The sequence below is a fragment of the Topomyia yanbarensis genome, chromosome 2 (genome assembly GCF_030247195.1).
Source record: "Topomyia yanbarensis strain Yona2022 chromosome 2, ASM3024719v1, whole genome shotgun sequence".
Classification (NCBI taxonomy): domain Eukaryota; kingdom Metazoa; phylum Arthropoda; class Insecta; order Diptera; family Culicidae; genus Topomyia; species Topomyia yanbarensis.
This window is the reverse complement of record NC_080671.1, coordinates 141,919,070-141,941,477: the sequence shown is the minus strand read 5'-3', so window position 1 is coordinate 141,941,477 and position 22,408 is coordinate 141,919,070. Positions and strand designations below refer to the sequence as shown.

General features: G+C 37.2%; 1 protein-coding gene across 3 annotated transcripts in view; it reads right to left on the bottom strand.

Annotated features, from left to right (window-relative positions):
* LOC131681580 (trafficking kinesin-binding protein milt) overlaps positions 1-22,408 on the bottom strand; it is a 316,121-nt gene that overhangs the window by 106,976 nt on the left and 186,737 nt on the right. The window lies entirely within an intron of this gene.

Below are 22,408 nucleotides of genomic sequence, written 5' to 3'. Positions count from 1 at the left end.
GTCGAATGGTATAAGAGACTCAGCCCTCCGGGCCTCGGTTAAAAAGTCGGTTTTCAGAGTGATTACATAGCCTTTCTATAGGAGAAAGGCAAAAACTTAAAAACCAAAGAAAATCCTTTCTTTTTTGAGTGGCCGTGTACTCGGAGGCTAACTAAATAACTATACTTTAAGGGTTGCATCGCATGCATGGAGCGAATGCTAGACCTTAATCCTTATAAATCCCAAACTCCGCAACACCTATGGAAGAGTCTGAATAGCCGTCCTTCCGTTAAGTAGGCGATGCATAAAACATTCCCGTTTACCCTATCTTTTATCCTTCCCTGTGAGAGATGGAGATGAAGGTGGCCGGCAATGGTGGCTATCATGCTGTTGAGGTTTTAATATGGGTCGGATTGGTAAGAATTCCTACTTACCATTTCCTACGCTTAAGCTCTTGTTGGATAATTAGCAGTGAAACATGATAAAGTCAGTATGAAATCCGTCAAACTCCTCATCACAAAGCAACGGAACGAAACGCTGCTTGGTGCATCAAGATTTAAAAACTTATGCTAATATACATATTAGTGGATTCCCTCACAGTTGATACTTGGAGGAATTTCTTACCCGGCTGTTCCTACCGGTGTGCGTGTGGTCAGAATGCGTCCGATCAAACAAATCCCTTATTTTATAACTATTTCTTGGAGACCACCCCAAAAAAGACCGTTTAATCAGACAACATTGGTCACGAACCGAGTGTGTATTCCTACGTGCCAGTTCTGCGATGAAACGCTACACCACGCGAAAAATTTGCGCAGAATAAGATAAGTTCCGTCAAGATTTTTTTCGAGAGTTGTCCTACTGGAGCTGTCGATCTAGGATCTCGGCAGGGCTCCCCGTAAAAATCACTCACTACAATTGCAGACGAGACAGGCAATGGCGCCCACTAAAACACTGCTTAAGGCCAACTGCAGCGGGCCGTGATTCTGAATGTGATATTCATTGTATGGTTCAAATTTGTGCGGGTGTATGGACTTCACGATAGTGTGTATCATGGCGAAGGGATCCAGCGTTTGTACGTTAATGTGCTCGATCGTGTGTGCGTTTGAAGGTCACGTGTTCTAACGTGCATGCAGCTTCGCGTGAATAAATTCATAAAATACCGTGTGTCCTTTCGCATATTCGCGTATGTTTTTGGATTGTCGCACGATGGCCGTAAATCCAATACTTAATTTTTGGTGTACGGTTCAGATGCTAGAAGAAAGTGAGTTCTTCCATATTACTAGAGTTCCCGGTTATATGAGCGTTATTATTTGATTGGTCCAACTGAATAGAACTAACTGAATGGACCTAAATTGCTAGGAAGGAGGGTAAAGATTTCCCGACGTGACCAATTCATGATCGCACGAACACGAGCGTTTGTGGGTTCGTGTGTGAGATCGCGTTTGTAACTTCGTAAGTACTAAAACGTTCACCTGATTGCCGAGGTGTTATAAGGTTCAGATTTTGACAGGGAGTGAGTTATTCTATATCACTAGAGTTCCCAGTCACGTCGCCATGGAACGTGTTGTCTAGTGAATATGAGAGCTTTCTTTTTTTTTAATTGGCCCAATTGAAGGCATGCACTTATACTACTGGTATCAAAGATAGACTTCCGGAAGTGACTGACACATGTAGGTCCGCGCTTGAGATCGCGTTTATAAGTGCTGAGATGTTCATCTTATCACCGCGATGTTATTATGTTTGCGAGAACACTGGTGCGTGGATGATCGCGAAAGATTCAAGCATTTGTATGTTAATGTGTTTGTCGCGTGCATGTGACTTCGCGTGTATAAATTTGATTTTTATGTCGCTATGGAACGTGTTGTTTAGAGGATATGAGCGTAATTTTTTTTTGTTTGGTCCACCTGAAGGCATTTGACCTATGTATGCTACTACGGCCAAGGATAGGGACTTCCGGACGCAACCGATTCATGATTGTGCGAATACGGGCGTTTGTAGGTTCACTGCTGACACCGCGTTTGCGATTTTATTAGTACTAAAACGATCATTTAGTGGCCGGGGTGTTATCCTGTTTGCGAGATCGCGGGCGTAGTAGTGCGAGGATAATCGCGAAGACCTCAAGCGTTTGTAGGTTAACGTTTTTGTTGCGTGTGCTAGCTTGTATGTAACTTCGTGTGTATACATAATTTTTATCACCGTGTGCCCATTCGCATATTCGCGTGTTCTGGAATAATCGCGAACCGTCAATCTGATACTAAAATTTTACTGTATGGGTCGGATGCTAGAAAAGAGTGAGCTCTCGCATTTCACTAGAGTTCCCGGCCATGTCATCATGGAACGTGTTGTCTAGTGAATATGAGCGTCATTTTTTGTACAACTGAAGGCATGAGCCAAGGTTGCGAGGACCGAGGGTAGAGAATTCAGGACGTAACGGATACATGAACGCGCGATCCAAATATACCATTAAGCTAAACCCACCCGTTATTTCGCAAAAGTTCGTGGAAACCAACTACTGAACGATCCCCTACGCTGACTAACTGCAAAATTGGCTCAGATATCACTGCGTTGAAAGTTTAGTAAATTCTCCTACCAAAGCCGAATTGATTCGCAACAAAGTTGTAGGTAATAAAATTATTTTTCTTATCTTCACTTGTAGCAATAATCCGACGCCTACAAACTAGTGGGCTTTCTCCATGTAAATTGTTTTCACACAAATTTTAAGCACGTTGGTCCGGTAACCAGATTCGTCCGATATGCTTCAAATTTAGAGCAATCACTCCTGGTCGGACTAGGAATCAACTCAGGAATGGACCGATGGCAGACATATTTGTTCTTACCACTCTAATGTATATTTTCATTATCTTCTAAAATAAAACGCGAAAAAAGATTCCCATAAAACAGGCATCCTTCATGTCCATAAAGCATAAGGGAGGGTCCATAAGGCATTCCTCATGTTTCTAATATTTATAATGATTAGCAATACTTTCGCGACGTTCAGTTCTTGCAGATGTTTAACTTGCGATAGACTGATACGAACAGTGAAAAAGATTATAAGGCGTAATCGAAATACTAAAATCTGTTTGATAGTGAAGTGCAAGTGCATTTTATTTGTATATACATAGTGGAATTAAAAGGAAGACGTATGTCTCAAGTGTGTTAAATGTAAACTTGCGATACGCTCTTTCAAAATTAAGTTTCAACATTCCAAAGCAATCACCGGAATGTTCACCGCGGTGAACAACACATGTTGAACATGAACCTTTCCACAAATGACACGAAATTCTTTCACTTTTCGTGGACTTTGGCCCCTTTGCTAATCATTGCATTTCTAGATATATATTTGAATGGCTGGCGTCCAAAAAGGGCTAACCCACATTTTTCCGAAATCGACATTTTTGCATTTTTGATAGTTCTAAGTAATCCACGTATGCCATTTAAGAACTTTGAACATAATTTTTAGATTTTTGGATATTAGTAGTCAAAGCTGACTATGGAGATAACCCCAGTCCAAAAGGGGTTAACCCCACGTTGAGCCTTATGAAAATTCAAGTTTTTTCGATCGTTTTCCGAAGTTTTAAGAAAAAGTATTTAATCGATTCGCAATCAGTAAATTTTGCGTTGTAGCTCACATATCGGTGAACTCGATATAATACTGTTTTTAGTTGGATTACATTGTACGTTGACGTTTCGGCCCACACAATCGTTCCTGAAGGTAAGGGCCGCTCATACACTTGCTATGTATGGCTATAACTAATATATATTTCTTGCACACATGTATATTATTGAGTAATTTTTTTTTTTAAATTTCAGTGAAGGTGTCATGTTTCTACATTGAAAGTTCTCCGAGCAATAGGGGATTAAGAGAAAAACGGTACATTGTGGTCGGATAGTTAAAAAACATGGACTCAATTATTATCTTTCGTTATAGAAATATGGTGCCTTCGGAAGAGTTGCTGTATGACACTTAGCGCTTTATTTGGCTGAATCACACTAGTTCGGAATTCAGTCGCTAGGGCAGCGCTGTTATCAACTTTTTAATGGAGCTAGATATAAACGTGGTGTCTTAGAGAAAGTTGTAGGTGCTATCATTTTATCTTCTAAAGATGCAATCTTTGTAGGTCCTGTACGTTTTGCGATAGAGAAGGTTTTAGTTAAAACATTTACTTACAGATTATGTTTTCAAAAATGTGCGATATTTCAAAACCAGTTGGACCTACAAAGTTGGTGTCTTCAGAAGATATGCTTATAATTACCTGATATACAACTTTGCTATCTCGTTCCATTAAAAAGTTGATAACAGTGCCGCCCTAGCGACTGAGTTCCGAACTAATATGAAATGATCAAATGATGCGCTAGATGTCACACGACAACTTTGCCAAAGACACCATAACTCTAAAACAAAAGATGAGGAAAGGATGTGTGAATTGTGGGCTAGCCCCTTTTGGACTCTAGGCACCCTCAGGGTTAGCCCCCGAATTACGAAAATGCTTGTGAATTGAAAAGTAGTACATGTAATGATCTTATTTTTTCTAGATAACATGGATCAATGAACTGCTAATAAAATAATTATTTTTTTCAATAAAAACAATGTTAATTTCGAATTGCGGAAGTTTTTTTCATTTCCTGTAAAAAATGCAAAATGTGGGTTAGCCCCTTTTGGATGCCAGCCATTTATTTGTTGTTGTTTTGTACTTGCGGCGACTTCAAGGATGACATTTGAAATTTCGGCTCGATTTCGTTTATAATATTATTCGATAGGTAAGCCACATAACGGTTAATATTAGTGGTGATGTGCGCATCTAATGCACAAAGTTGAGCCGATTTGATAAGGATAGCTTTTGCGACAGAATTGAAATTTTGGACGAATCGCCATCCAATAGATAACAGACGTTAAATCCTAAATCATATTTCAGGCCAATATAAAACTACTCTCGAAAAAACTACAGTTAAACAATTTCTTAAATGGAATGAATATATAATGTGCACGGCAAATAGTTTGACAATTTCTCAACATTAAAATACGCATAAAAAAATCAAAAGTTAGTGAAAAGAGCCTGTTGCCCGACCGGTAACACCCTCCAACAATTTCATCCATCGGTAAACCAGACAGTCAGGAAGTTAGCTTATCCCACAGCACAACTCGCGTCACACGACAACTCAATTGTAAACAGTGAACCGCACAGCATACACATTCCTCGGCGGAAAAAAGTGAAGGGTTCAGTTTCTGCCAACAACCCACCCATCCACTAATCAACCAACTGAGCACACGAGAGCGCGGCTACAGGTTGAACGGTACTTGGTGTCCAACTCCCGCGGAACATACCACGTTTAATAATGTGTCACCTGATCAACAGGAAAGAAGAAGTTATGAATGACACCACAAAACTCGCTGACGGAAGTCATTGACATTCGCGGGTGCAGACCTCCTCACAAATAGCCAGGTAGGTAGGTCTCGGTATGGGTGCGTATGTAGCGTATGTTTGTTTGCAACTTGTTACGTGAGTTTATGCAAGCAAGGGATCCTATATGTGATACCGGTTCTTGCTGATAGTGGTTGAATTTTTAAGTGATCGCACAAGACGAACAATTTCCTCGCTGGTTTGTCGGAGTGTTTATTTCGTCAACTGTGAATTATTCAGTTTTGGGAATTAGAACTGTAATCAGAACCAACTCCTATTTCTCTTCGAAACACGCAGCAAATACCTGAACAAACTTTAAAAAGCACCACTGTAATCCCTTCATACCCATGTTGTATATAAACAATAACACGTTTAACAGCTATAACTTTTGATTTAGCCGAGATTTGCTCACAAAAATAAGTAAGGCTAATAAATGTGACTATTACCTTTCATTTGAGCTCTAAATGTTCAACGTATCAGCTCTAGAACTGAAATTATTGCAATTAGTCCTATTCGATTCCGATGGAGCCGTTCTGCCAGGACAGTTTCCATTGATGACGAAAAATGAACTTTTCATATATCTTCGTTATTATACAATATTATTGAAAACTAATAAAACCTATCATTTTAGACTATCTTCGTCTACGTTTTTCGCGCAAATGGACTATTGTAAAAATTCTAGGAGAAATATGTAGCTTCTAGCACTGCACTATACAAAAGTTGAAAGTGTTAAAAAATAGTTCTAACTACTAAATTCAAGACAACATTCCCTCAAGAGTGCGAAAGTTCTTCTGTTTATTGAAACGTGTTTATGGCATAAAACCTTTTAAATGAAACATTAGGTAATTGCTACCAAATCGTTTGTCGAATGCATGGTGCCGTAAATGAAAGCAAGCTCGATCACACATGATGTTCGCTAGACGACCTGGAAGTTTTTGTTTTGTTTTTCTATCTATTGAGTTGGTTGGCCTTCGGTGTCCATGGCTCACGCGTGGTTTGTGCGGACATTTCGGGTGTCGCTATATCTTCATTTTCCTCCCGTATTTAAAACTATTAGAAATGTGATTTCTAGCTGAACGGCAATAATTGAGCGTTCAGATCCATCTCAGCTTTTCTCTTCGCGACTCCACAAGCTGTATACAGATCAATCGCAATCGATTCGAAAACGTTGAACTTTTGTTGCCATAAGTCGGCTGATAACAGCCGATTGATGGATTTATGATGTTGTTCAATAGCACGATTTCTTATGATCAAATCATAGGTTTAAATTCAGCGTGCTATAGTCAGCAAAAGGTAATAATAGTTTAACACTGTAATCATATTTTATTACTGTTAAGAAATACCAGTGAACAATCCACAGACCTATAATTACGATCGGCTGTTTCCATTTTCCAAGCTGCCAAACAGACCACTAATTTCAAAAGCCAAGGTTAATCTAAATTTATCCAGATTTTATTGTGTCGAAAAATACAAAAGGTAAGCAGAAAGAATTTACCAGATCAGTTCTTTCATCTGACTTGTTGAATCTTCCCCAAATGTAAACTACTTCCGATGAACTTGCTTTTCATTAGCCATTAATTAATGCTGTAAATGGAAATCCTTAATGGATAAATAACAATTTGTGGAAAGTTGTAGGTATGTAAATTAATACTATTGGTTCCCCATTATAGTACAACATAACAGTAATTGAGTGAATTTATTTTAAGGTGAATATAGTGCATAACACTAGTTTACAAATTTTGGGTTAATTGCATGAAGTTAAGAAAAAAGGTGTTTTCTAAGTCAATTTTGGGTCGCTGAGCACGAAAATAATATCCATTTTCTTTTTCAAAGAACCGTTTTTGTGATTTTTTGAAAATGGTGTTTTTGAGCACTTTTTGCCGTTTTTGGTCAATATCTCAGGAAAAAATCTTCCGATTAACACAAACGACTCATCATTTGAAAGGTATTGATGTGCCCATTCCAAAAATGTATAACATGTTAGGATAAAATACCAATAATTTAGGGTTAAGAGCAACCAAAGTCAAAAAAGTAGTGTTTGGTAAAATTACTAATTTTTAGTTGATTTTTCATAAAAAAATAAATCAGCAAAAAAAATCTTTTAAAATCTTATGTGACAGACAAACTTCTCACGTGAATTTTAAGCCTAAGATCACGAAAATCCGACAAAAATTGGTGATGTTAGGGTAAATGTACTATAATTCGCCCCCCTAAAACATTTGTTTGCAGAAAAACTTTAAATTTCAACAATTTTGAATTGCTCGAACTAATTTTATTTTATCATTCTCATGACGTATCATATAGTATCTAATAATCCTGAATAAAAGTGATTTAAAACATTAAATTAACGAAAAAATAACAATATTCTAAATCAAGATGTGTTTCAATTTTCGTCCCCCTAAATTTAATCTTCGCCCCCCTCTTGCTCTATTCTTCGCCCCCGTGCGCCCACGCACAATTTCACGACTTCTATCATGCTACAATATCACAGAATTGGTAATAGAGAAAAGATTAAACAAATCCAGATTATATTTTCAAAAACTAACTACCAAACAAATAATACGTTAACTTACAAACTCTTGTATTTATAGTATTGTTATGGCGTGTTGTGTTGCGAAACGAGCGAGAAGCACTCCAAGTTCGTTCGTTCGCGAGCGTGTATGAATAGCACTGCCCATGATCGCATATTTGTACCGTCTTCTATGGGATTTCCTATCTTTATGGGACTGATTTGCGGTCATGTGCAGAGCATGCCTAGCGCTCTTCATCGTTCGCGACCGGGTGAAGCAAAATCTCGAGCGGGAATCCTCGCAAGAAACCCAAGCTTTCATCTAGTATGTAGGGCATATCCAGGAAGCTTTTCTCGCAAAGTCTCGTGTGCTTTGTTATCTCGCAAGCGAGAAATGCGTTGAAGAGCACACGCGAGTGTGGATGCACGAAGAGCATGGACTACTAATGGCATATTCGTTTTGGACAGTGCACTACACCGGTGTAGTCGGTGTTACACTCATTCAAACTTGGGTGTAATCAGTCTATCTCTTTCTTTGCACTACACCGGTGTAGCACCAAGAAAACACGAAAACGCCATAAGAGTGTTCTCGATATTTCGCGCGAACAAGGAAGGCGATGTACGCGCCAAAGAACGAGAATATCAATACTAAATAGCATTACTAGAAAAATAGTCTAAATGCTAGAAAAATCAAGACACCTAAGGCTTCTCACTACATTTTCGTAACTGCACAGGATTAAAAATTTATTTGCCTCCGGTTTTGCAGCAGATGCAACAGATACATAAATTAATATGTCAAGCATATGTTTTAAAAATCATTTTGGAATTATCAACTGATATTCTTTGTGTGAATCATGAATGAAACAGATATATTTTTTGGTAGTTGACTTGGAGCAACAATTTCAATTTCTTTCAAATATTTCGAATATACCCAAAATGACTACAGATGCTTACTTAAATTAAAAGGATATATGTGTAGATACGAAACAATAACTATTGTTTAGTCTTTCTTATCGTTATACGCAAAACTACTCCATGTGCAATGGAATACCCAATACACATGAGACAATTATACGTAGAGTGGCAGTATAAGTTCTTAAGAATGTTTTTCCAAATTATTATAAATATCCAAGTAGTAGAACCATCATTATAGCGTATTTCATTATTCCCTAATGAGGTCTCGGGTATATACTAGAAACTTTGCACGTGATTATCTCGAAATCATGTTTTTCGAAAAACGTCTTTGCTGTGACTACGATTGCCGAAAATGTTTTCAACCGATGTCTCTTAGACAAAACGCGCTTTTGTGAAAATGGTTATAACTTCGACAATTAGGGTGGATGTACCAATAGTCGCATACTCAAGGAAAACTTTGGCTAAAAATCGATGAATATACCTATGGGCAATGTTAAAGCATTAAACGAAAGCTTTCAATCCCTACTTCATAGGAAAAATATAAAGATTGTTTAATAACCAATTTATGTATTCAAAACCGCTTGTACCACTATAGGAACACAACATAATTTACAACTACCAGTATGGGTTCAGGCAGGGCTGCAGCACTTTAATTGCAATGACCGAACTAATTGACTTCATCATTAGTCAAATTGATAGCAAAAGAATTGTTGGTGCCCTTTTTCTGGACCTAAAAAAAGCATTCGATACTCTGGATCACTCAATCCTGCTTAAGAAGTTAGAATGCTATGGTATCAGGGGAGTAGCAAATCATATTATTCGTAGCTATCTGTCGTATAGGAACCAATTCGTATCTATTGGAGACTCGTGTAGCTCTTATAGACCAATAGAAATAGGAGTGCCCCAAGGCAGTAATATTGGGCCACTGTTATTTTTATTGTATATCAATGACCTAGGTAGACTCGGGTTAAAAGGAACTCCTCGTCTTTTCGCGGATGACACAGCGTTGTTCTACCCGAACAACAACTGCCTGGATATTGTACGCGACATTGAATCGGATTTAAAAACACTAACGACGTATTTCAACGAAAACCTTCTTTCCTTGAACCTATCAAAAACTAAATATATGCTGTTTCGTTCATCTAGAAGAGCTATAGGCGTGCATCCAGACCCAAGAATGGGACAGTCTGTAATTCAGGAAACTAACTGCTTCAAATATTTAGGACTTCACTTAGACCCCACACTCTCCTGGATTGAGCATATCACATCTATAGAGAGAAAAGTTGCATCGTTATGTGGGGCTATGCGTAAAGTATGCTCTTTTGTTCCCCAGCATGTACTTCTAAAATTTTATTATGCGCACATCCACTCATTGCTGAACTACCTTGTATCTGTGTGAGGCCGTGCCAGTATCTCGAATCTGAAAAAGCTACAAACGCTTCAAAACAGATGTCTTAAAATTATTTATAAAAAACCATTTATGTACCCTACTATTTTGTTATACAATAATAATGCCCATAACATTTTACCTTTGCTTGGGTTGACTAACTACCAAATAATAATATACATCCACAATGCTTTGCATAATACTATTGCTCATAACAATCTAGAATTTACAACAGGCATTCGAGCTCACAGCACTAGACAAGCCAATCATTTATTATACTCCAGAGTATCCACGAACCTTGGTCAAAGACGCATTTCTTTCATCGGACCTAAGTTATTCAACCAGCTTCCTACTGATTTAAAGCAAATAACATGTCGCACTCGTTTCCAAGCAAAATTGAAACTAATTTTAAAAAATAAAATAGGAGAATTTTTAATTTAAACTTCGTTCACCACCAATCGAGCTTATTCCTTTAGCTATAATTGGTTAACATTTTTTTAATAAAAACAATTGATAAATGCATTTTTTATAGCAATTAGTAATAAATAAATTTAAATTATTATGAGCTTCCTGCAAAGCTACGATGGGACCCTTAAAAGGATTCTTTTCCGCTGGGTACTCGCCGTAGCTTCTTGTCAAATTTTGTGTTTTGTCGGTCTCGTAATGTTTTTTTTTTTGTTCTCAGCGTTTCCGCGATTCGTAACTTTGTTTTGTTGTGCTGACCTTTTTTTTTGTACGCTGAGAACTGATGTGTCCACTACCAGGGGGCTCCGTTTGTGAGCTTTTTGGTGTGGGGGTAAGAGGCGGGCTATTAAAAAAAAAAACAAATGTACCAATAGTGGTGCAATCGCTAATTTCTGGTCCTATTGTTGCAAATCCCATTGATTTCTTATGGGACTTGCAACTATAGGTACACCATGTCAACTATAGGTGCAAGGAAGCACCTATTCAAAGAACATCAACTTTTTAAAAGTTTTTTTTAGCAAATTTCCAGGATACCAGTTTTATTGTCGCATAATTTTAGTGCGATGAATCGATAAAAAAATATTTGTTGATGATTGGTACCTTAGTTAGACGTATAACCCACTACTGAAACTATTGGTGCACCTCAACTATAGGAACTATTCATGTTCACAAGTGGGTTTTAGTAAAAGGAAAATAGGTAGTAGGTAGTAGTTTAGTAGAAGTAAAATAGGACAGTTTTCACATTTTATTCGACTTAGTTTGTTTTTCAGTAATAGTCGAAAGCGGAGTTCCAGATCGTAAAGCAGATAGAATTATTTTTAATTGTTCTGCAAGGGGGGCGAAAATTAGGGAGGGGGCGAAGAATGATACTTCTACCTTATTAAGCACCGAGTGAAAATTGCTCTGCTTTTCACATATCTCTTTTGGTCTTAAATAAGATTACACTAGTTTACAAGAAAAATGAAGTTACGAGAAAAAGTGTTTTCTAGATTAATTTTGGGTCGCTGAATACGAAAATAATACTCTATTTCTCTTTAAAAGAAGTTCAAGTTAAAAAAAAGCTTTTCTTTTGCTTCCGCTTTTTTTGTTTTTGCTCTATTTTTTATTACAGAAAAATAATTTTTTTATATTTTCAGAATCTAATGTGACAGATTTTAACAATTTTAAGGTAATCGCGATAAGCTAAGAAGAAAGGTGTTTCCTCAGTTAATTTTGGATCGCTCAATAGTCCTTTTTTTCAAAGAAACATTTTCAAGATTTCTTTGAAAAAGGGGCACTATTTTAGTTATTTGTCAATATCTTGTTCAAAAAGAATCCGATCGAAACAGTTCGAAAGGTATTGATGCGCCCTTTTCGAAAATGTATAATATGCGTGGATCAAATCTCGACAAATATATTATTAAGGCTTAAAAGACAACTGTCAAAATTCTCTTTGAAAGGAAATTTCAGACAAACTGTTACCCGCCAATCACAGATGTGTATAGTAAACAAAAGAAAAAAGTTTTCTCTTGCATCAACTGCTATGAACTGCGTTTAGCCAGTAACGGTTTGTCCGGAATTGTCTTTCAAAGAGAATTTTGACAGTTGGCTTTTAAGCTGTAATCGTATGTTTGTCGAGAAATGTACATTTATTATGATTACAATCGACCAAAGTAAAAAAAAGTCTAATGCTCGACCTTTTTTTAAAAAATGCATATTTCTAGTAATTTTTTAAAAAATAAATGAAGGACAGAAGAAAATTATTTTAGAATCTAATGAGATAAATAATCTTTTTGCATAAATTTCTATCCAATGGTCACAAAAGTCGGATTAAAAATGTAGATGGTATTAAGCACTGAGTGAAAATTGTAACTTTTTATTTTTCGCACAATCATACTTTCGGCTGAAATAATCTTCTATACTTGATAGTTATTGTTTGTGTTGGGTACTGTCTTTTCGAGCTTGCATCCATCCATCCTGCGGCATTTGAATGGTTTGGATATTTCATTGTACAACTAAGTGCTTTTTTTCAAATGCGGAAATATCGTTGGAAAAGTTTTGTTTTCTCTGTGGTGAGTATATATTTTACGATTTAAAGGAATTTTCGCCTTCTGCTTCAACAGGCTTCACAGCAGATTCTCAGTTCACAGAATATTACGTGGCTAGTGCTACGATCCCACTGAGACTCCTTCCCGATAGGGATTCGAATATTTGAAGACTGGCTTATGAGCCCAGTGCTACACCCTCTAAACCGCCGCATCAGGGCAGGGTCCGCTAAAATAATAAAATTTCCATTTCGCTCAATGTGCCATAGCATCAACATTTTCCATCCGATGTTAGTGATATTAGGCTTAAAACTAACGTAAACATATTATCTGTCATCTTAGATTCTAAAAGGTCTGAAAAAAAACTCAAAACTCAAAAACGAGTTTTTTGAGAAAATCACAAAACCGCTTCTTTGAACAAAAAAATGAATATTATTTTCGTGTTCAGCGACCCAAAATTAGTCTAAAAATACTTTTTCTTGGAGCATCATTTTTCCTGTAAACTAGTGTAATCATTCTTGATGCTAAAGTTTCACACAAACCAACTAGGGGGTATTCAATAGATCATGTTTCCTGAAAGTAGGGTTTAACGTTTCGAATTAACCTCATCAGTATATAATAGTCAATTTGGCAACTATATTGAACATCATCAGTCCGGAAATGGAGAGCTCTATTATTATTAATGAATAATCGCCAACAAAGTAGTTATGATTCTGATGATACCACTGTGAGATCGAAGCATGGCAAACCGGTATTATTCGTGTGATTTTCGTGAAGCCGGTGTACCATTCCCCAGAAATATAGTCCCCAGAATGTAGCATACCCTAGAAAGCTGTTATACAGAATGCCCCATTCCCCAGCAAAGTTTTGTTTTCATTCATTTTTGTGGTGAAGTCAGAGGTTTGTGCATTACCTAAAACTGAGCATGTGTCGTCGAAAGCGGGAGCCCCTCTCAAGCAAACCATTGTTATCCACTCATATAACCGGTTTTCTCGAACATAGGGATTTAATCCTTCTTTCAAACATGAGCAGTTCTTTGAATTTGTATGCAAAATAACTTTTGCACGTGAATTTGTGATCTTTTTGTCTGCTCGGTTTCTTCAAACATAAGTGTTGATTCCTTCTTTCGAGCTTTCCTTGAATCTATATTAAAGTCGAAATGAATGCACATTTTGACATATGGTTTGGTGGGTTTTTGGTGCTTTAGAAATGTTTTCGAAAGTATCTCAATACCTTATGCCAAATGGTACTTACCACAGACTAAGACATAATACACGAAAACAATTTTTTGTCACTGTTAGTAACCATTTTGAGTATGTTTTTGGAAGGGACTGGGATAGCATTTGCGATTATGGAGCCACTGATATATGCGCAAGTATACGGGGGATAGACCGCCTGTGAAAAATCGTTCCTTGAGGGTTAACTAATTTGTAAAAGGTGGAGCTAGTTTTTTGGCCAAATGGATATTGGATCGATACTTTTAGGCAATTCATCATAGTGTTATGTCTATTAGTCTGTGCTTATACTACACGACTGTTGAGTCAAATAGCCAACTACCATATAATAACAATTACCATATAATAATAGCCTATTGGTATAACAGTGTCTTAAGTCAGACGATGTTATACCAATAGGCTACATACCGAAAAGGATAGTCTTGTTCAAAAGTTGGGACAATTTTTCAATTGTTTTATTGCACTGTTGGTACTGTTTGTAACATGAATAAATTTTATAAAACAAATACCCTTCTTTTAAACATGAGTTATGCTTAAGTTTCATTTTTGAAACATTTGTTTTGATACACTTTTGAAGTTAAGCAATATTTTTTTACAGGTTTTAGAGATAGTGACTCGGATCAAGGTTTCTTATTTGATGCGTTTCATTTTTCGCATTCATATAACGGTAAAATGCTTGAAGGCGGTCCCGGTTACAATAAAAATTCCGCCTTTGAAGCCACAAATACAGAAAGACTGCCCACCTAGACATTTCATACAGAACTCCAATGACACTCCCAGCCTATTTGGTAACATCGCAGCGGTTTAAATTCCGCTAGAAACTGCGAACCAGACCTTTTGGCTATTAACGAAAACCTTATTTTACATTAGTAACCATTCATAACAATGATCTTCAAGCAAAAAGTAACCTATCAATTTTTTGCTAGCGCTTTTCGAAAATTCGAACTACTTACAGCCCAAGTTAACTAGATCGTTAAACGTGTCAAAATCAGCTTTCACAAACGTGTTTCAGGAATATTGGTTATAGCTAAAATGTCTGCATTGGAGATAAGCCGCAACGATGACAAAAATGGTGACCAGCGAGTTCAAGCGGAACACCAACCGTTCCCACTGGGAATGTCGTAGAGTTCTGTATGAATTATCTGGTGGCATTTTCTTTGTAACCGGTACCGTCAACCAGGAACATATTCATTGATATGGCCGTCATATGAATACCAATGAATGAAACGCATCAGGTAAGAAACTTTGATCCTAGTCACTTTCTCGAAAGACTCTAAATAAACATTGCGTAACTCCAAAAGCTTATCTTAGAATGTATTACCTATTTTCAGTAATTATACTTACAGTTACTGGAAAATGCTCAACATCTAAACGAATTATGTACTCACCTGGAAATAAAAAGAAAAAATGCGTTAATGAAAACAATCATTCATTTCATTCGTGGTATCATTTAAGAATATGCCCATAAAATGTACCAAATTGTGGTTAGGTACTTTAGAAAACCTGGGAACACTTCTATAACCTTTATTTTTTTTTAAATCGGAAAAAATTATTGCTCTCCTTGAAAGTAGTGGTAACATGAAACTTTACACTTTGCATACTTTGTTTTTTAAAAAATGATCTAGACTGTCTTTTGAAAAGGGTCAAACTTTTTTTACCAATTTTTTTCTAATGGCTTTAGTCTAAAAATGACAAATCCTACAAAAAATATTTGTAGGTATGATTTTCACAAAATCAATCAAATTTTTGAATAAAAATATTGAAAAAAAATCTTCATCGACTCCTACACTGACAAAAAAAATCGTTTTTTAAAAATTTAAAGTCGATTGACAAAAAAACTATCATTGATTTAGATGAAATTTTGTTTCAAGATAGATAATTTTGTTCCCTACCCACCGTCAAAAATTCAAGTTGGGCACTTTCAAAGAAAAAAGTTATTTGAAAAAAACTTTTCCTTGTATTTTTATCGATAACTAAACCAGTGAAAGTCATAATGATCTCAGAATCCAATTTTCCAACTGCTAGTTAGCTGATACATGCAAAAAGTATCAGTTACGAATGTGGTATATATTGAGCTTGAGCTTGTGCGACCACTACTGGCTGCTACTCCGTTATTGATCGGGACTAGCTGAAGTTGCACAGGGAATCAGTAGATAATTATGCTTGGGATTAGCGAAACATCTTTCAATGTGCAACTCCTGGTAATCCTAAAGTGTTTCTGATCAATACCGGCGCCGGCCAGGTCCGAATGTAGATCGCGGAAGGAAAGGGAAGGAATTGTTAGTTCAATACTTGCTTTTGTTAGATGCCGTATATACCTACTGCGCACTCCACAAGTATCACGGGAGGAGGATATTTTTGTTAGTAGAGTATAGAAGTTGGATATACTTCTTCTTTACCGACGCCAGAGAGGTGATTCCACTACCTGGACTAGATATCGATCCTCCAATTTCATGGACCGGGGACCAACGGCTTTACTTCCCTTCCGAAGGAAGACGTGACCACAGAATTTTTCACCTCAGAAAAATCTCAACGACCTCGGCTGGAATTGAACCCAGGCCAACTGGAATGAGTGGCGGTCACGCTTACTACTCAACCACCGGCGCCGTCAGTTACGAATGTGGTATATATTCATAACAAACTTGAATGATGGCAAAGATAAGCCATTTCGTCGCTGTTGTGCTATCTTATGACAAACGCCATTTTGGGGTAAATTGAGTTAGATATGCCTAAGCTGACCAACTCTGCCGAAAAAATCCGTACACCATTCGGCAACGAAGCGCAATCGTACACCACATTTAAGCAAAAGGTTCGCATAGTGTACGGATGTTTTCGTTGGTCAGCTTGCCACATCACTTGTCTAAAAAATCTATACAAAGTGGCGTTTTCAATATTTTATCAATATCAATATTCTGCTTCGTTACTGAGATATAGCGAGAAACGTTCTGAGAAATTTTTAAAACAAAAATACACGCATTGTGAGAAAAATGCAGTTTTAAACTGGAAATATAGCATATTTGGCAACACTGTAATCAATAATAACTATTTTTTCTAGATTCCCTGACTAATTTCCTTCATAATGCATCTCACCGATTGTTGATAGACCAAATGAAGCCAAAGATATGAATGAAAGTTAATAATTGATGATTTTTTCTATGCAAAATTTTCCATGCACGATTATGACACGCCATACAAATTTTATCATCAATACACATCTATGACACGTGTGAGTGCGACTTTTGTTTACATTTATAGTAAAAACTCGGAACATAGTCATCCAATCTTCGTAATATTTGAGAGATTAGTACAGAATAGATAGAAGAATCCACTGTATTCTTTGAATTGTTTATACCATTTATAAGTTTCAAGATATTCAATCTCAAACTTTTAAAAGCGTTTTTCGCGAAATGTGCTAAATGGCGCTTGTCATAAGATAGCACAACAGCGACGATTTAACATCATCGATATATGAGAGATTTAACTAAATACCACTTGGCCTTGTACGAATAAGTATCTTGTCTATGTACCCGCCCGGGACGTAGAGATTGATGGTGTAGTTTCCAACAGAGGCCCTACTTGCGAAGTATGGAGTTCGCTGCTTCAAGAATACTTTGCTTCGGCCGGTGAAAATTGTGGTTCGCAAGCAATTGCGTTCAGGAAAAATCAAGAAGTAGATTAAAACAGCTTATTTTCCATCAGCATCATTTCGAACCTTTCGCCGAATCTGCTCTTCCAAACTTTGATCTTTGGACGGAGCTGATCTACCTGTTCGCCTTTTTTGCCGGCGTTGCAAACAATTGGGCTGTATTGTAGAAACAAGGTACACTGTGAAAAATGCGAAGAGAATCATGAAAAATTGTCCTACTGTAGAGAGACTCTCGACATATAAATTATGTAGGGAAAAAATGAAACATTTTTTTAAGGAACGCTCCAATAATAAATGCAAAAGAGCGCTACGCCCCTGACAACGACTAATTTCTACGTTTCCTTGTACACTAAAGAGCGAGAGTCTGACCATCCCATTGTGGGAACATCTTCTAATGTGTCTATAAATTTCCGAAAGAGGAAAATTAGTTTTCTCCCCTGAGCTTCCTCGTAAAGGCCTGAGAGTGTCCCTTAAAATGTGCTGTTACAAAACCGAAGTAAGTGGTTCCTTGTCTCGGTAATCTCAGAACCTAGCAGAAATTTCCACGTGGGACATCAAAAACCCCAAGTGTCCTTATATTTCAGTCACTATATTTTTCCCCATGTTTTACGCAATGCATTTGCATTACGATTAAAGGTCAGACGAAACGAGTACCCGACGCAAACAACCGTTAACACTCTTCTACCTCGTGGTGGGCAGAGATTGCTTAGAATTATACGCGATAGGGACTTTTGAACGTCGGATCGCCCGATTTTTTTCCAATATACGCGACGCTACAAATGCAGCTGAAAAACGCGATTATTGGCACCGGTCCGTCGACGGATTAACGGATGGATCATCAGAGAAACAATGCTTCGTCTGGTGGCTTGGGCATACGTTGTGTGTTTTATTCAACCTGTGATTGGAATACACGGAACGTTCGTCATATGATGACAGCTATGTATCATTTTTATGCTAATTATTATGACAGTAGTGGTGAAAGCAATCATAGAAGATACTGTGCTGCCAACATTCTCCCCGCAAAACTGATGGTCTTATATTTATCTCTGTTTGATGGAGCATGGAAAGCACTCTTTGTATTTCCTGCAGAAAACCTGGAGAAACATGGGAGTTTAGAGTGCTTTATCTGAAAAATCATAGCAGTTTACCTTAGTTTAAGTACTTTCGGTATGGACGGTCATCGATTTTTTTTCGGTGAAAATTAAAACAAACTGCATTTTACCGGACGTTTCGACCTACTAACATGTTCAGTCATCCTCAGCGGCTTACTAAAATATAATATTTGTTAAAATCTAACACTAAACACAAATTCAAACAACATCACTTACATGCTAACAACGTCTACACAATGAACAATCACATTATCAACTGCTGTCTTGTCTTGTACACTCAATCTCCGTAGGTACTTTCTTCGGACGCACGGTGCTCTTCAGCTTCTCTATTAAGCCGTTGTATGCAGACCTAAACTTAATAGAATCCCGTTGTAGATTGAACGTATTCGACTCTCCTTTTATTTTTATTTGGAACATTTCCACTATCAACCGGGTATCGGTCCTAGGCACCTCGTGCAATATTTTAGCATTTTTAAAATCAAAAAGAGGGCCTTCATTGATTGTATGTTGTGCTAGCCCCGTACTTCCTACGCTTTTATTTTTTATATCGTTCTTATGTTGTTCCAAACGCTTTTTTAAAAATTGACTTGTTTGTCCAATGTATGTCTTATCTGTACAGACACCGCATGGTATTTCGTAAACAACATTAGTTCGACGGTCTTTTTCTATTCTGTCCTTAAGCTTACTGTGTACTGTATCTTTAATTTTGTCAATGGTTTTAAAAGCTAGTTTTATGTTATGCTGTGATAAATACCGGGCTATTTTTTCTCCCAGACCCGGTATATAAGGTGCAGAAACAAATTTCATTGTCACATCAGTGTTTTTAGGTTCAAGAGTATTGTACAATTTGTGTGTTCGTTCTTTAATAATCTTGTTGCAGAATGAACCTGGGTAATTATTATTAGTGAGTATTTGTTTCACAACTTCTAGAGCATTTGAACGATAATATACTTCACTTAGTTTCAATGCCCCATCAACTAATGTTATCGTTGAATTTTTCTTATGGTTAATTGGACTCGAGGAATTATAGTCTAAATATCTGCCTTCTGAATCCTTCGGAGTCCACTCCGTGGTGAGATGGTTCTCCTCGCTACGCACTATTGTATCCAAAGACTGTATTTGACCATCCTCCTCAAGTTCTATGGTGAACTGCAGTTGTGGGTGGAAACTGTTAAACACCTCCAGCATGCGCTCCACTTGTTCTCTTCGCACACTCGATAAACAGCCTGAAGAAAATTGGTACAATGCCTTCTTGATGCAGTACAGTTTTTGGATACAATAGTGCGTAGGGAGGAGGACCATCTCACCACGGAGTGGACTCCGAAGGATTCAGAAGGCAGATATTTAGACTATAATTCCTCGAGTCCATTTAACCATAAGAAAAATTCAGCGATAACATTAGTTGATAGGCCATTAAAACTAAGTGAAGTATATTTTCGTTCAAATGCTCTAGATGTTGTGAAACAAATACTCACTAATAATAATTACCCAGGTTCATTCTGCAACAAGATTATTAAAGAACGAACACACAAATTGTACAATACTCTTGAACCTAAAAACACTGATGTGACAATGAAATTTGTTTCTGCACCTTATATACCGGGTCTTGGGGAAAAAATAGCCCGGTATTTATCACAGCATAACATAAAACTAGCTTTTAAAACCATTGACAAAATTAAAGATACAGTACACAGTAAGCTTAAGGACAGAATAGAAAAAGACCGTCGAACTAATGTTGTTTACGAAATACCATGCGGTGTCTGTACAGATAAGACATACATTGGACAAACAAGTCAATTTTTAAAAAAGCGTTTGGAACAACATAAGAACGATATAAAAAATAAAAGCGTAGGAAGTACGGGGCTAGCACAACATACAATCAATGAAGGCCCTCTTTTTGATTTTAAAAATGCTAAAATATTGGACGAGGTGCCTAGGACCGATACCCGGTTGATAGTGGAAGTGTTCCAAATAAAAATAAAAGGAGAGTCGAATACGTTCAATCTACAACGGGATTCTATTAAGTTTAGGTCTGCATACAACGGCTTAATAGAAAAGCTGAAGAGCACCGTGCGTCCGAAGAAAGTACCAACGGAGATTGAGTGTACAAGACAAGACAGCAGCTGATAAAGTGATTGTTCATTGTGTAGACGTTGTTAGCATGTAAGTGATGTTGTTTGAATTTGTGTTTAGTGTTAGATTTTAACAAATATTATATTTTAGTAAGCCGCTGAGGATGACTGAACATGTTAGTAGGTCGAAACGTCCGGTAAAATGCAGTTTGTTTTAATTTTCACCGAAAAAAATCGATGACCGTCCATACCAAATTTGCTAGCGGTGATGAAAACAAAGCAATTAAGTACTTTCGCGCTGCTCCATTCCGGGTAATGAGAGGCAGTTGGATTAGAATGATAATGAGAAGATGAACATTTAGGCAAGCTACAGGTGTAATCTAAGTTGTATTAGTGGCTATAAAACTACCATGAAACCTCAATTGTTACTAGGGTTTCTTCTCAGAGGATACTCGAAAATTGCCAAATTTCGTGAAGCGATGGAAGTTCAGGAATCGCAAAGATATCAGCAAGCCTTGGTCCAAGAGTATGGATGATGGTCATAACTTCATTCGGGTGATATCTCGGGCCATGCACAATTATTATACGTAGAATGCCCATCTCCGGCGTATTGGGGTCGTGCAGAGCGGTCTCTGTGCTTGTGGTGGCGGTTATCGCGATATTAAACATGTTGTCTGGTCCTCCGCTAAGTGTTCTGGTACCAGATCTCCGTCAAACGAATCTCTGCGACCTTGCTCCAGTCCAGTCCGAGATGCTTTACCAAATTCGTTACTAATACTTTTTGCATGTATCAGGCAAAATTGGAAATTGGATTCTGAGATGATTATTAATTTCATTGGTTTAGTTTTCGTTGATAATACACTGAAAAAAAATCGGCTTGGATAAGGAATTTTTTTTTTCAAATGACTTTTTTTTCTTGAAAGTGCCCAACTTGAATTTTTAACGGTAGGCAGAGAACATAATTACCTACCTTGGAACGAAATTTCATCCACATGAAAGATGGGGGTTTTTTGTAGATCGACTTTAAATTTTTAAAATCGATTTTTTTTCAGTGTAGGAGTCGATGAAGAAGTTTTTCAATATTTTTATTCAAAATTGTTCCTAATTTTGTGAAAATTACTCCTACAATATTGTTTTGTAGGATTTGTCATTTTTAGACTATATCCATTTGCAAAAAAAAAAAATGGTAAAAAAGTTTTACTTTTTTCAAAAACAAAGTATGCAAAGTGGCTTTTTGTGACAAAGTTCTCATGTACCGAAAGTTCCATTGAAATCTGAGAGGGTGTTGCTGGCGCGAAATTCGTCTATACCTTTACAAAAATCCAAACTTTGCTCAATTTTCCCACACAAAGAAAGTAATTATCCAACAGGCACCACATTTCCTAACAATGTTACTAAAATCGTTTTGGTTGAAGCTTACAACCTGTCATTCGTTTGTTATTAGTTTGTTTCTACTACGTTGTAACACTTGCCCGATGAATTATTCGTCATCTGTTACTGACGTGAGAGCCCCCCACAAGTTTCTATTTCTAGCCAACTATCTGTACCGGTTAGTCCATGCGTTTAATTATAGGTGATTCAAGAAGTCTTCCCTTTGGGCTGTCGGTCGGTCGCATAACCGGTAGCACTGCATGCTCGTCCCGAAGCGACGGACGCGAGAAAACA